Source organism: Camellia sinensis, chromosome 12 (genome assembly GCF_055761805.1).
Source record: "Camellia sinensis isolate YWXY chromosome 12, ASM5576180v1, whole genome shotgun sequence".
Lineage (NCBI taxonomy): Eukaryota > Viridiplantae > Streptophyta > Magnoliopsida > Ericales > Theaceae > Camellia > Camellia sinensis.
Window position 1 is genome coordinate 48,949,500 of NC_138972.1, and position 13,711 is coordinate 48,963,210.

The following is a 13,711-nucleotide window of genomic DNA, read 5'->3' on the forward strand; positions in this document are numbered from 1 at the left end:
AGTGTGCAGTTGCTAGTTTAATTTATTCTTCCGTGTGCTCTCCAGCTGAGTTCCTTAGATCTCAGCAAGGAGATCTGTTTGATTATGAGGTCAAAAACCAACACCCACGACTATACATCCATATAACTATTAAAATAATTTTTTTTCATTCATCAAATCACCCAAAATGAGATTGTAACAATAGATGGTCATTGTAACCATTGGAAAAAAATGGTTTTTAACCATAGCCATAAGGTTTGGCAATCTTTGAGGCCAAATTAGTGTGCAACGCACTTATTAGTGTGAAATTTACTCATAAGTCTATCCTAGGAAAGTATATACTAAAAAAATTTGTTAATTTTCTTGTAGATTATTAAGTCCCATTGAATTTGAAAAGGTACACCGTGAGGTTCTTTTACTATATTTTTTAGAGATTTCAAATGTGAACAGACTTCATTTGTGCACTATTGTCTCATTAAATTTTTGTCAAATGTGTTATTCTTAAAATATAACAATGTGACATTATTCTAATGTGTATACTATTGTGTTATTAAGCTTTTGTCAAATGTGTCATTTTTCTTAAAATGTGACAATGAGACATTTGTGTACTTGTCTTATTAAACTTATGCCAAATGTATCATTCGTAAAATGTGAAAATGTGACATTATTTTGTGTACACTATTGTGTTATTAAACATTTGTCAAATGTGTTATTTTTCTTCAAATGTGGCACTGGGACATTTATGCATTATTGTCTTATTAAATTTTTGCCAAATATATCATTTTTAAAATGTGACAATTAGACATCATTCTAATGTGTCTATTATTGTCTTATTAAACTTTTTCTAAATGTGACATTATTTTCAAAATGTAACAATGGGACATTTGTGCACTAGTGTCTTATTAAACTTTTGTCAAAAGTATCATTCTTAAAATATGACAATGGGACATCATTCTAATGTGTCTATCTACTATTGTCCTATTTCAAAATGTGACAATGAGATATTTATGCACTATTGTTTTATTAAACTTTAATCAGATGTATCATTCTTAAAATGTGATAATGAGACATCATTCTAATATGTACATTATTGTCTTACTGTGTTTTCAAATGTTAGTACACTTCATTTGAAAGATTTTAATGTGAAATAGGATTTATGAATTCATTAGAATATTTATGGAACTAAATAGTTCATAAATTATGAAAATAAGATTTACTAATAAATGCCCCTTATTATTATTTTTGGCTGCTCTAAGAGGCAACTTGTTCATTTTCGTGTGGAGATTAAAATATATATTTAACTAATTAAAATTATTTGTAGGTGGATGAGAAATTAACTGCAAAATAAGCTGTTTAGCAGGGGAGTCATGGGCCCAATGGGCCACCAACCAACCTTCTATTTTTAAGGGTTTAAAAAAAAAACTTAGGCCATAAAATTGAGTTGGACTCAAATTTTGAGCCCATTTAATTTTTGGGCTTGGTTTGGGATATAAAATTTTAACCTGGCCTAGCTTAATCCGTCCATTTTTAAAGTTTTAATTTTAATTTTTATATTATTTAGTTACTTTTTTTGGATAATTTATATTATTTAGTTACAAAATACTTTAGGAAAACAATAAAAAAATAAATAAAAGTACATATATATATATATATTTCTAGAGTTTAAATTAAAATATTTCTTAAAATATCATGTTTATTTTACAATTAAATTTTGTTAATGTTCCATATTCAAATAATTATTAAAATGGTTAAAATAATTTAATAGTCTTTTAAGATGAAAAAATATATAAAATTAATAGTTCATACCTATTAAGTTAAGTGGGTGGACTTGGAATTTAGACATTTTTTTAAGCTTAGAATTGGAATGGTTAGGTTAGGCCTGATGTCGAGTTAAGCTAAATTTAAAATGACACATAGGCCTCGTTTGGGAAGTGGCTATTTTAGTAGCCTATTTGACTTTTTGGCTATTTTAGTAGGCTATTTTAGTTTTTGTGTTTGGGAAGTTGAGATGAATTTTATTTGAGTTGTTGTATTAAAAAATGTGTTGAAATGATGTTTGAAATTAGAATGACAAATTTGCCCCCTAAAAATATATTTTTTTAAATTGTTGTCAAAGGATAAAACCGTAATTTACCATTGATGGAACAAATTTTGTAGCTGACAGTGTAGGCACAGCCTACACTGCCGCTGTGCAGTCCCATTTTTTTTTTTTTTTTTTTTTTTTTTTTTTTTTTTTTTTTTTTAATAAGCTTGCAAAAGTGACTTTTTGGCTAAAAATTTTTTTTAGACTATAATAGCCGCCCAAACCACTTCCCAAACAGCCCCATACACTCTTACTATATAGTGTCAATCTAGCCTGAACCCAATCTAACCTAATATTTGTCTAACCCTGCTATTTAGAAAAGGTCCATGTTAGTGGGTTTCCTTTCAAATTGGTGTGTTTATCTTGTCCCATAAAGGAAAGAAGAAGAAAGTTAGAATGGCATATATATAGAACTGCAAATGATAGAATCGTTTGTGAACCGTATTGCATTCGGTCCTGTACGAGTCCGTTTGAATTCAGTTCGATAAATTTTTTTTGTGTTCGAGCTCAAACTCGTTAAATTTTTAATAAATAAGTCCAAACATATTAAAACTCAGCTCGTTAACTAGTTTGTTTAATATTTATTATTTATATATTAAATAATGTCAAAATATGTATAAAAATAAGATAAATATGTTTTATATATTTTAAAAATATAAATATAAATAATAATTAGGAGTACTTACGTGTAGGTCCTAATAAGTGAACCTATTGTCTAATAGGTCCTACAGAAAAATTTGTCATAAAAAAAAATCATTAATTGTCAATTTTTAACGACGCATGTAAAAAATTGTCACAAAAAAATTATTTTTAGCAACAATTTTATCAAGACTTATTTTCAATAGAACTTGTTGGGAATTTAGTTTAACTATTAAGACCTATTGGTAGTTTACGCTAATAGGTTAACTATAGATAGTATATTTGTATAATAGATAATAGTGATGGTAGATATTATTATTTTGATAAAATATTAACTTTTTTTAGTATGTTTATATATATTATATATATAATTGTATAATCAAAATTTTAATTGTAACTTTAATCTCATATGCAAATATAAATTTATAATTTTTTTGATTCGTTAAGACTCATGAACAAGCTCGAGCTTGAGTCAAGTCTGAGTCAACTCAATTCAAATTTGATTCGCTAAATTTTTATTGAGCTCAGACTCATTAAAATCTTAATAAATAAAGCCAAATACAAAACTCGACTCAACTCCGGCCGACTTGTAGCCCTACATATATATGACAACTTGCCATGTTTAGAGGAAGGCTTGTCCTAAATGGCATCCAAGTTTTGTGGAGAAGGGAGAACCTAGCCAAATATGATTAACCGCACCCACGTACTTATTTTATTATAGTTTTGATTAAATATAAATATTTTTTTGGAAAAAAAAAAAAGAAGCCCTCTAGAATTTATTTTCATTTCTGAAGAGAGGTGACTATTCTGTTCAAACTGGAAGTCACCATTTGCAAACTTTCACCATAGTTGAAGAGTTTCAACCTCTTCTGAACAGACTTTTCATTACCTACATAAAGGTAATCATCCTCCATTTCAATTCATTCGATTTTTGATAGACGATGATCTATTCACCTCAAGCTCTTCTATAGGACTGTCCTGAAATCACATTCAAAAGCAAAATATGTTTAGTTTTTAGTTTTCAAAAATATTTTTTATGAGAATACTGATCTTTACTTACAATAACAAGAAACATAAAAATGTATGCATTCAATCGAGAAACTTCCATTTCTTGCCTAAGCTTGAAACTTTTGACAAAAGCATGAATTATACAAAAGATAACTTACCGAAACAGAATAAAAGGAAAAACAAAATAACAAAAAGATAAAGTATTGAACTAAACTAATGCTATATATACCAATTAGTGCACTAACTAGTGTACTAATTGATGATGTGACATAATTTAAGATATTTTTTATATTTGTAATTTGTATAATGAGTGAAATCAATAGTTATCGGTACACTAATTGGTGCACCACTCATTGAACTATAATTGACAACACTACCGAACCTGATAAAAATCATCCCCACCAAAAATATCATTCCCACTAAGCATGCACTCCATCAAACATAAAACCCTAATGTTGTGTTTGGTGGGGATTTAAGGAGATATTTGGAAAGGAAAATGGAAAAGGTAAGTGAAATATGAATAAAACATACATATATTTCACATAGTTTCACACATATTTTCCCTTTCCTTTTTCAAATTTCTCTCCAAATCCTCCAATCAAACACAGCGTAAGGCAGCAAACAAAACCAACAGTGGCAAATGAACAAAAAAAAAAAATCAGAAACAATATTCATATCAACAATGAAACATCAAGTCTTGATAAAATCCGTAGTGAAGAGAAACTCCCATTCTAATTTAAATTTAAAAACCTTTAAAACAAACAATAGCTCGATTGGTAACCAAGACAAAACTTTTATACATTTATTTCAAAAGTCTCACCAGTCAACACTTTTTCTCTGGATAAAAAGTTGAGTTGGGCAATTTAGTTAGGAAAAAAATGAAACACAAAATCCATAGAACCTATACCCAAATTGAATCTCAATCATTCATCATTAATTAAACCACAAAAAGTCCACCAAAATAAAACAATTTAATTTAACTGTAAAAAATTACATGAGTTCAACCATTCATATATATGTATAAACACATATATACCAGTCTATAGATACATATATAACAGAGAAGAAGAAGTTACCTTAAGATGTGAAGAAGGATAAAGTCAAAACCTTTACCAATGATAGATTTGGGGAGAATCAGAGTTGTTCGTCATCGACACAAATGTTTAAAATGAAATAACTAAAAATCTCTATATCACCCAAACATCCATAAATTCCAAAATTGAAATCATAAGCACAAGTGCCAGTCGATCAAACAAACTAATCGCATACATATCCAAACAGTTTCAGAATCAAAAGTAAAAACAAATGAGATCGAATGCAAATCAAAATGTCTACTGTGTAGCCATGGAAACCTCCTTATCTAAAGCCATTACAAAAAGTTTAAATCGAAAACCCCGTGAGAGCAATTTATAACCATAACTCGATGAATAACAAAGACCCAAATCCATGAAGATCCAAACAAGATCGAACAAATAAGGTCAAAAGACAAACGATTAAGATCAGAATCAACGACAACCACTGAAATTGAAGGAAATCTGTTTCATAGCACCTTAGGTGTGATATGGCGTTCGAGAAATGCTTTGGAAAGTGGACCTACAACTGCGTCTTTCAGAACACCTCAAACACCATAATAAGCAGTTTTTCTTGTAGTGAAACTCTAGTTAAATTTTATGACAAACTCTTGTTTTTTGATTAATCTGCGACTATATAATATTTCCTGAACTAACATGACAAAATTATTTAAGCATATTATTGATAATGGATTAGAAGAATATTGCCTAACTGAATTTGAAAATCAACAAGAATCAACCAATAATTAACTGTTGAATCCATATTATGGTAATTATACAATGTTATCAAATTATCAACTTAGTATATTGATGTAATGTTTTCAAACCGATAAAAGCTTTAGTAATAAGATAGTGGAAGCAATCTGATCCATTTTGATTCGTTAATGGGTAGGACCAAGATCAATCCTACTCATTATTTATTTATTTTTAAGTAGTTTTATTAATCAAGAGTACCACGTTATCACAAATGCTCTGAAATTATTGAAATTTTTTCCATATGACTCTACTGATTTGTTAAGATGCACTTCATGCATTAACAGTGAATAGCATGAAATGGCCATCAATAAAACCCAATCATGTGAAAATAAGTAACAACCATTCACATGAACAAGTAGGTCTAAACATCCAACACATTCAATGACAAAAAATATATATATTTCTTAGGAAATGTGTCTGTGTATTAGATACATATAATCTCCAAACAAGAACTACAGTACTCGGGCCACTCTCCAGCCCAAAAACAAATCGAAGATCAAAACAATAAAACAATGTGTTATACATGTAAACTAACATATAGTAATAACATAATGAGAGGATCACTTGGGGGCTTGAGAAAGGAAAATGAAGATGACAGCGGCCACCACAGGGAAGAGGAGGAGCACGTACAATGGCGGGGGGCCCAACGGCCCCGGACCCATCCCCAAAGGAAGAAAAATGAGGCAAACCGCCACCACCAATATCAACGTCACTTGTTCGACTCCGCATCCATGCTGCTCTCCCCTCCTACTCATTTTCCCACCCCCTATTCTTCTTTCTATCTAGTTTGGATCTCGAAAACAAACGTGCGGTTGTCTGACAACGGTTTTGTTATGTGGATTGGTCGGACAAGTCGTACTACGTTGTACCAGATATGATGGGCCAATGATTGTGGACATGTATATATAGTGGTGATGAGGTGTTTGTCCCCTTGGCAAAACGACACAACGGTTCGATTTTTAGGGACGCCATTTTCAAAACGCGGGAGTTTTCGAAAAGCATCCGGATCCTCTACAGTCCTCCCTCTATAGTTCTTCATAGAGTTCTAAAAAATTGTGAGAGATGAGTTAAAAAGCTGGTTTTTGATTTAACTAGTTTCAAAGGAGGCCAGAAAATTTGATAACTCAAAAAAAAAATGAAAAACAGAGCAGAAAAACGTGAAACAAAGCAATAGGAGAAACGAAGAGAAAGAGAGGGGGAGACCGAGCACCGGCGAGCAGAATCAAAACCTTAGTTTTTCAAAGCCCCAAATCAAAGCCGTGAATTTTTAATTTCAAATCTAGTTTCTCAATCAAAACCCCAACTTTTCAATCCAGATTTCAAATTAGATTTGAGAGTTTGGAGGACGAACCTGGTTCAATCTATGGCGTGGGGAGTTTCGGTGGACAACAATGGGTGAGGACGGACGTTCTTCTCAAGAGATTTCTTCTTCTCTCTTGGTTTTGTTCCGGCGAACAACAATGGCCGATGACGGTGGAGGACGATGAACAACAGAGGACGGTGCTCGACGGTGCTGCTGCGTCTCCCCTCTCTCCCCGCTTTTTACTCTCCAGCTTTGTTTCACGCTTCTGCTCTCTTTTTCATTTTTTTTAAGGGTAATTTACAAATAACTTTGCTTAAAATACGAATTGATTCTATAATTTGAAAAATTATAAATATTTTTTTATTAAAATTTTTTATTTAATAAAATTAATTAAAAAAATAAAATTTTTAACTATTCACCTATATAATAATAAAATTATCTAAATTATTAATTAAAATAAAATTTTAATATTATTAAAAACTGTTAATTAACTTGATAATTTATTAATAAAAAAAATATATTTGTTATGAAATTAAATCTTACGAAATATAATATAATTTTTAAAATCACATAGAGTAATTTATAATTTAAATAAATTTTAGAAGGTATATTTATAATTTATTTTTTTTAAAAAATAATCAAAAGATGCCCTTTTTTAAGTAACTGTAGAACTGGGGAAGGATAGCGGATAGGGTACGATTCACCCAAAACCGGAGAGGGTATGCGTCAAAAATTAGGGTAAATTATTTGAAGTTTATTTAAATTATAAATTTTTTCTTGTAGTTTTAGAAATTATATTATGTTTTCTGAGGTTTTTAATTTTATAATAAATAAGTCATTTTAGTAATAAATCATCAAGTTAATTAATAATTTTTAATAATATTAAAATTTTATTTCAATTAATAATTCAAATAATTTTATTATTGTATAAGTAAATAGTTAGAAATTTCACTTTTTCAATTAATTTTATTAAATAAAAAATTCTGAAATGGAGGTTTGTAATTTTCTAAACCACAAGAGACAATTCGTATTTTAAACAAAACTTAAAAAATATATTTATAATTTATCTCTCAAAATTATTATGGATTCTCGAACGTGCATGACCATAGCTTTTACCAATTAGAATTCATCATCTTCTTTATATTTTTTAATCACTCATAAATTTGTAAATTTCATTCTGTCTGCCAATAAAAATACCATTGAAATATCACGTGGTGGCATCATTAGCTCAACCAATAACTTTTCTCTTATACTATCTTTATTCAAAAATGCTAAAAATTTCAATATTCTATCAAATATCTAATATGAACGTAAAATTCATATAAAACCACATTTATGTAATACATTTGATAAAAACTTTTAATAACATCACTTGTCTTTATCTATGTCACTTGTCTCTACACCTAATACCACTCTCATAAAACACTCCCCTACCTCCACTTAAACCCATAAATTCAATATTAAAATTAAAAATTATATTATATATTGCATATATATTAAAATTATATTATATATATAAAACAAAACAGTAACTCGATAATACTATGGATATTACATATGTTATATAAAAATTTAATAATATATTATATGCATATTATATATATATTAGGGACTTTTTTTTTATAAGTCGCCTTTCTAAAAGTTTTTTTTCCATCCAACTAATATTCTTTTTAACTATTCTATTAAGTCCTATTTGAGGTAAGAAGACCAAAACACCATCAATCTCTCATAACCCCATTAATGTTTTCACTCCAAAAAAATACATTAACTACACACCACTATTTAATGTTGATATATATTACACACAAAAAATTAAATATGATTCTTTATTGCTTGCCATTATGTTTTGGTAGTTCTCATGCATCTAAATATTGACTGTACGTGATGACGTAAATGTTCACATTAGATAACATGAATGTGAATGCTTACATCAGATGACACGAATATGAATGTAAATGTTCACATCAATTGACGTGAATGTGAATGTGAATGTTCACATCAGATGACGTGTGATAAAGGTAATGTTAAGGTTCACATCAGCATTGCATTAAATTATACAACCACAAGCCTCAATTTTCATTTGAATATAAATATGACTATACATGATGGTTTGAATATTCACATTAGATGACGTGAATGTGAATGTTCATATCAGATGACATTGTGATAAATGCGATGTTAAGGTTCACATCAGATGAGAGAGAATGTTTACATTATTTTAATGTGTTGTTAATAAAAAATATATTCTCATTATATAATAATATAAAATAATAGCATCAATGTAATTTAATTTGTGTATGAAATTTCTTACGCCTTGGTCTTTTCCTTTCGCTCTCCTCTCTCAACATTAAATATCAATATTAAGTATAAGGACATAAGAACATAAGAAAATAGTGTAAATCAAGAAAAATGACTTTATGAAATAAAACTATAAATACACAGGACTAAGTGGATTAAAAAATTCTTTCATAGATTTCTTGGGTTAGAACACTTCTAAATGAGATTTATCAACAAAAAACCCTATATATTATTATTTATTATTATATTTACTAGTCGGGTAGGGTTGAGATAAAAAGAGAAAAATGGTTAAAAGTATTAAAAGTGATGTTCTAATAGCACTGCTAAGATACTGCTTATGTTTTTTTTTTTTTTAAACATTCTTAATGTGTTAATGTTATTAATAATTTTTTTTTAATAGTATGAATCATGGTTGAATAAAAAAAAAATACTCTTTCCCGTTCCTACCGAGCACGTTTGGGTTGTTCAAAGGTTTCTCAAATATAATCATACACTATTCATTATCCTCGAACCCACCTCATTGACAGTCATATAAATATATACTAATTTGAATTGATGGCATCGTTGTAATTATAATAATAATAAATTATAAATATATCAATCCTCTTTTCACTATATTTTTTTACATAATTTAATAAAAGAATTTAAAAATTATTCCAAACATACTTTATATTTAACAAAAAAAATTTAAAAAAATAGAAATTGATCAATAAGTCCTATATTTTGAACTTGTAATCTATATAATTTTTTTTTTTTTTTGTGATCCGTTTAATCATTTTGGATGTGTAATGACTCATTTGCCCGCTACATTATAGTGTCACATTTGAAAAAAATATATTAAAGAGTTTTTTAGTGTCACATCATACCCGTCACCTTAGAGTGTCACATTTGAAAAAAGTACACAAAATAGTTTCTAATTTTTTTATAGTGTCATATCATACTCGCCACGTTGAAGTATCACATGTCACGTTTGGAAAAAGTACACTAAGAAGTTCTTTATATTTTTTTAGAGTGTCTTGTCATACCCGTCATGTTGTCACGTTTAAAAAAAAAATACACTAAGGAATTTTTATTTTTTTTGAAGTGTCACATCATACCCGCTACGTTGTCACATTTAAGAAAAATTACACTAAGGAGTTTTTATTTTTTTTTAAATGTCATATCATACCTACCACGTTAGTGTGTCAGATATCACGTTTGGGAAAAGTTTATTAAGGAGTTTTTAATTTTTTTTAGAGTGTCACATCATACCCGCCACGTTGTCATATTTGAGAAAAGTACTCTAAAGAGTTTGTATTTTTTTTGAAGTGTCACATTATACCCACCACGTTGTACTAAGAATTTTTTTATTTTTTTGGAGTGTCACATCGTTGAAATGTCACATTAATACTACATTGGAGTATCACATCATACATGTTAGTGTATCATCATCATTGTGTTTTGTAGTGTTAGCATCATTGTGTTCGTTAGTGTAGTATATGTTAGTGTATCATTAGCATTGTGTTAATATTTAATTGTTAGTGTTAGCTTTAGTCTTGTATCTTTAATTGTTAGTGTTAGCACCTTTCGGTGGGTCTTGTATATTTAATTGTTAGTGTTAGCACCTTTCGGTGGGTAATCATCCAAGGCATCCTCTATAAATAGAGTGCCTTCTCTATGTAATAAATGTACAATTAACAGAAACATTTGTGCCTCTCTCTCTCTCTCTATCCTCTCATCTCTATCTTCTCACACTTTCTTCAATTATTATTTCATGGTATCAGAGCGCAGTATTACATTTCTGGCAATTTGCGATTTTGGTGTTTAGTCCCATCCACAGCGGCACTACATCAAACCACTCGGAATTTCCTCACGATTCCAACGGCACCAAGCCCGGCCCCAGAAAACCTTTCACGCGCCCACACGCGCCACCAGTGTCCACTGCGCGTCACCATTTCCGCCACCACTCTCACACGCGCCCGCACGCGCCATTCGTTGTTTCTCCCTTCCGACACGCGCCTACACGCGCCCACACGACTCGCGGCTGACGTCAGCTCTGCCTTTCCCGTACGCCGCGCCCACTACTGTGCGCCTCTCGTGCGCCGTTTCAGCTACCGTGCGCCGCGTCTGCGCCTGACTGCTACCGTGCACCGTCGCTTCCTGCTAACGTGTTCCTTCCTGCACTCTGCTAACGTGCGCCGCTGACCTATTTGCTGACATCATCTCTGTCCAGCATACCTTTCCTGGCTATTTTCGACCTTCCGGACTCACTGGTACACTCTGTTTTACCTAATTTTGCTCCTACAGGTCTATCCTATTACTTTAAATCCTATTCAACTAATATTATGGATCGTCATGATGCCTCCCATCCTATTTCCGTTATTTTGAATGGTTCCAACTATGTTCTGTGGGCCCAAGCCATGTCCTCTTTCCTCAAAGGAAAGAAGCTCTGGCGAATTGTCACCGGGGATGTGACTAAACCGGTGAAAGACAGTGACACTAATGAAACTACTGTTTCTACTGCTACATTTGACGACCGACTTGAGGACTGGGACAGTAAGAATTACCAAATCATTACCTGGTTTCGTAATACCTCTGTTACATCTATCAGTCTTCAGTTTGGTCGCTTTCAGCTTGACTCTGTAACTACTCCTGCAAAAGACATCTGGGATTTCTTGAAAGAACGATACCAGACTACTGGTCTTGCCCACCAATATCAACTTCAGAACCAACTTCACCGCATGCGCCAAGAATCCACTCAGTCCATTAATGACTTCCTTTCTCAAATGTACTCTGTTTGGGATCAGCTTGCTCTTTCAGAACCAACTTGGCATACCCCCGAAGATGCTGTTTTATTTACTATCTATCGCAACCAGCAAAGGTTGGTGCATTTTCTTATGGCTCTGACTTCCTCCTTTGAGCCCGTACGTGCCTCTCTGCTTCATCGCCATCCATTGCCCACTCTTGAACAAGCAATCTCTGAGTTGCTATCAGAGGAGACGCATCTCGGTACTCTTCAAACTCATCATGTGGACTCTGTTCTTGCCACTCCTCCGTATCGGCCATCATTTACCCAACGGACCACTGCTTGCCTCTATTGTCAGAATAGGGGTCTTCCTTCAACCCATCTCCTGGTCAATTGCCCCGTCAGATCTTGCCGCTACTGCAACAAACTTGGTCCTGGTCATCTACAACAGGATTGTTTTCGCAATCCATCCCGATCATCGTCCAATAGCCACTCCTCTCGCGGTGGCTCTTCCCGGGGAAGCTTTCATCGTTCCGGGAATCAGTCTCATCACACTGCTACTACTGCTTCTAGGCATCAGCCTCATCCCACTGCTGCTGCTGCTTCCGGGAATCAGTCTCCTCACACTGATGCTGTCACCTCTGCGGGGTTTTCTGAGTCTTCTGCTCCGTCTACCCCTCGCTTTTCTCCAACGGATGTAGAGGCCATGCTCAAACAACTTCTCTCCCCATCTGGTACACCTCCTCCTACTGCTTTGTCTGTAATCCCAGGTAACTCTTCTTGGTATTTTGACTCTGCTTGTTGTAATCATATGACCTCCAGTTCTACTATCTTTTCTTCATTCTCTTCATCTCCTCATATTCCCTCAATACATACTGCTGATGGTTCCCTCATGTCTGTCCGTCATGTTGGTACTGTTTCCACCTCTTCTTTATCTATCCCTCAAGTTTATCATATCCCTGCTCTTACCTTAAACCTTATTTCCATTGGTCAATTATGTGAACTTGGTCTAACTGTCACATTTTCTGCTACTGATTGTTTGGTACAGGACCCTCAGACGGGGCAGACTATTGGGATCGGCCGTAAGCATGGACGTCTCTATGAACTCATTCACCTTCATGTTCCTGCCTCTCCTCAGATTGCTGCTCCTACATCTACTTCCTCATTATCTCCCTTTCATCTTTGGCATTGTCGTTTAGGGCATATTTCTGCTAGTCGCTTAAGGTCTTTGGTTTCTAGTGGACAGTTGGGTCATGTAATTCCCGATAATTTCGATTGTATCCCCTGTCAACTTGCCAAACAACCTGCTTTATCATTTAATAAAAGTACTTCAGTTTCCCTTGCACCTTTTGATCTTATACATTCCGATATTTGGGGGCCCTCTCCTACTACCACTATGGGGGGATCCCGCTATTTTGTTGTCTTTATTGATGATTTTTCCCGGTTTACTTGGCTTTTTCTCATGAAAACTAGGTCTGAACTTAAACACATTTATTATAGATTTGCCCAAATGGTCCACACCCAATTCTCCAAAACCATCAAAATTTTTCGCTCTGACAATGCTATGGAATATCGGGATTCTGATTTCCTTTCCTTTCTTCAGCATCATGGTACACTGCCTCATCGTTCTTGTGCTGGCACGTCCCAGCAAAATGGCCGCGCTGAACGGAAACATAGGCATATTCTTGACACTACTCGCGCCCTTATTCTCTCTTCTTCCTGCCCTGAAAACTTTTGGGGGGAGGCTGCCCTCACTGCTGTTTACACTATCAACTGTGCTCCTTCTCCTGTCATCCATAATCAAACTCCCTTTGAACGTCTGCATGGCACTCCCCCTCCTTACGCCAATC

General features: G+C 32.9%; 1 long non-coding RNA gene across 1 annotated transcript; it reads right to left on the bottom strand.

The window, feature by feature from the left end:
• Positions 1-3,193: 3,193 nt before the first annotated feature.
• Positions 3,194-7,105, bottom strand: LOC114271826 (uncharacterized). Its single transcript, XR_014346289.1, has 2 exons — positions 6,887-7,105; positions 3,194-3,679 (listed from the first exon to the last, which is right to left on the bottom strand). It is a non-coding gene; the product is annotated as an uncharacterized LOC114271826 (long non-coding RNA).
• Between the last annotated feature and the right edge of the window lie 6,606 nt (positions 7,106-13,711).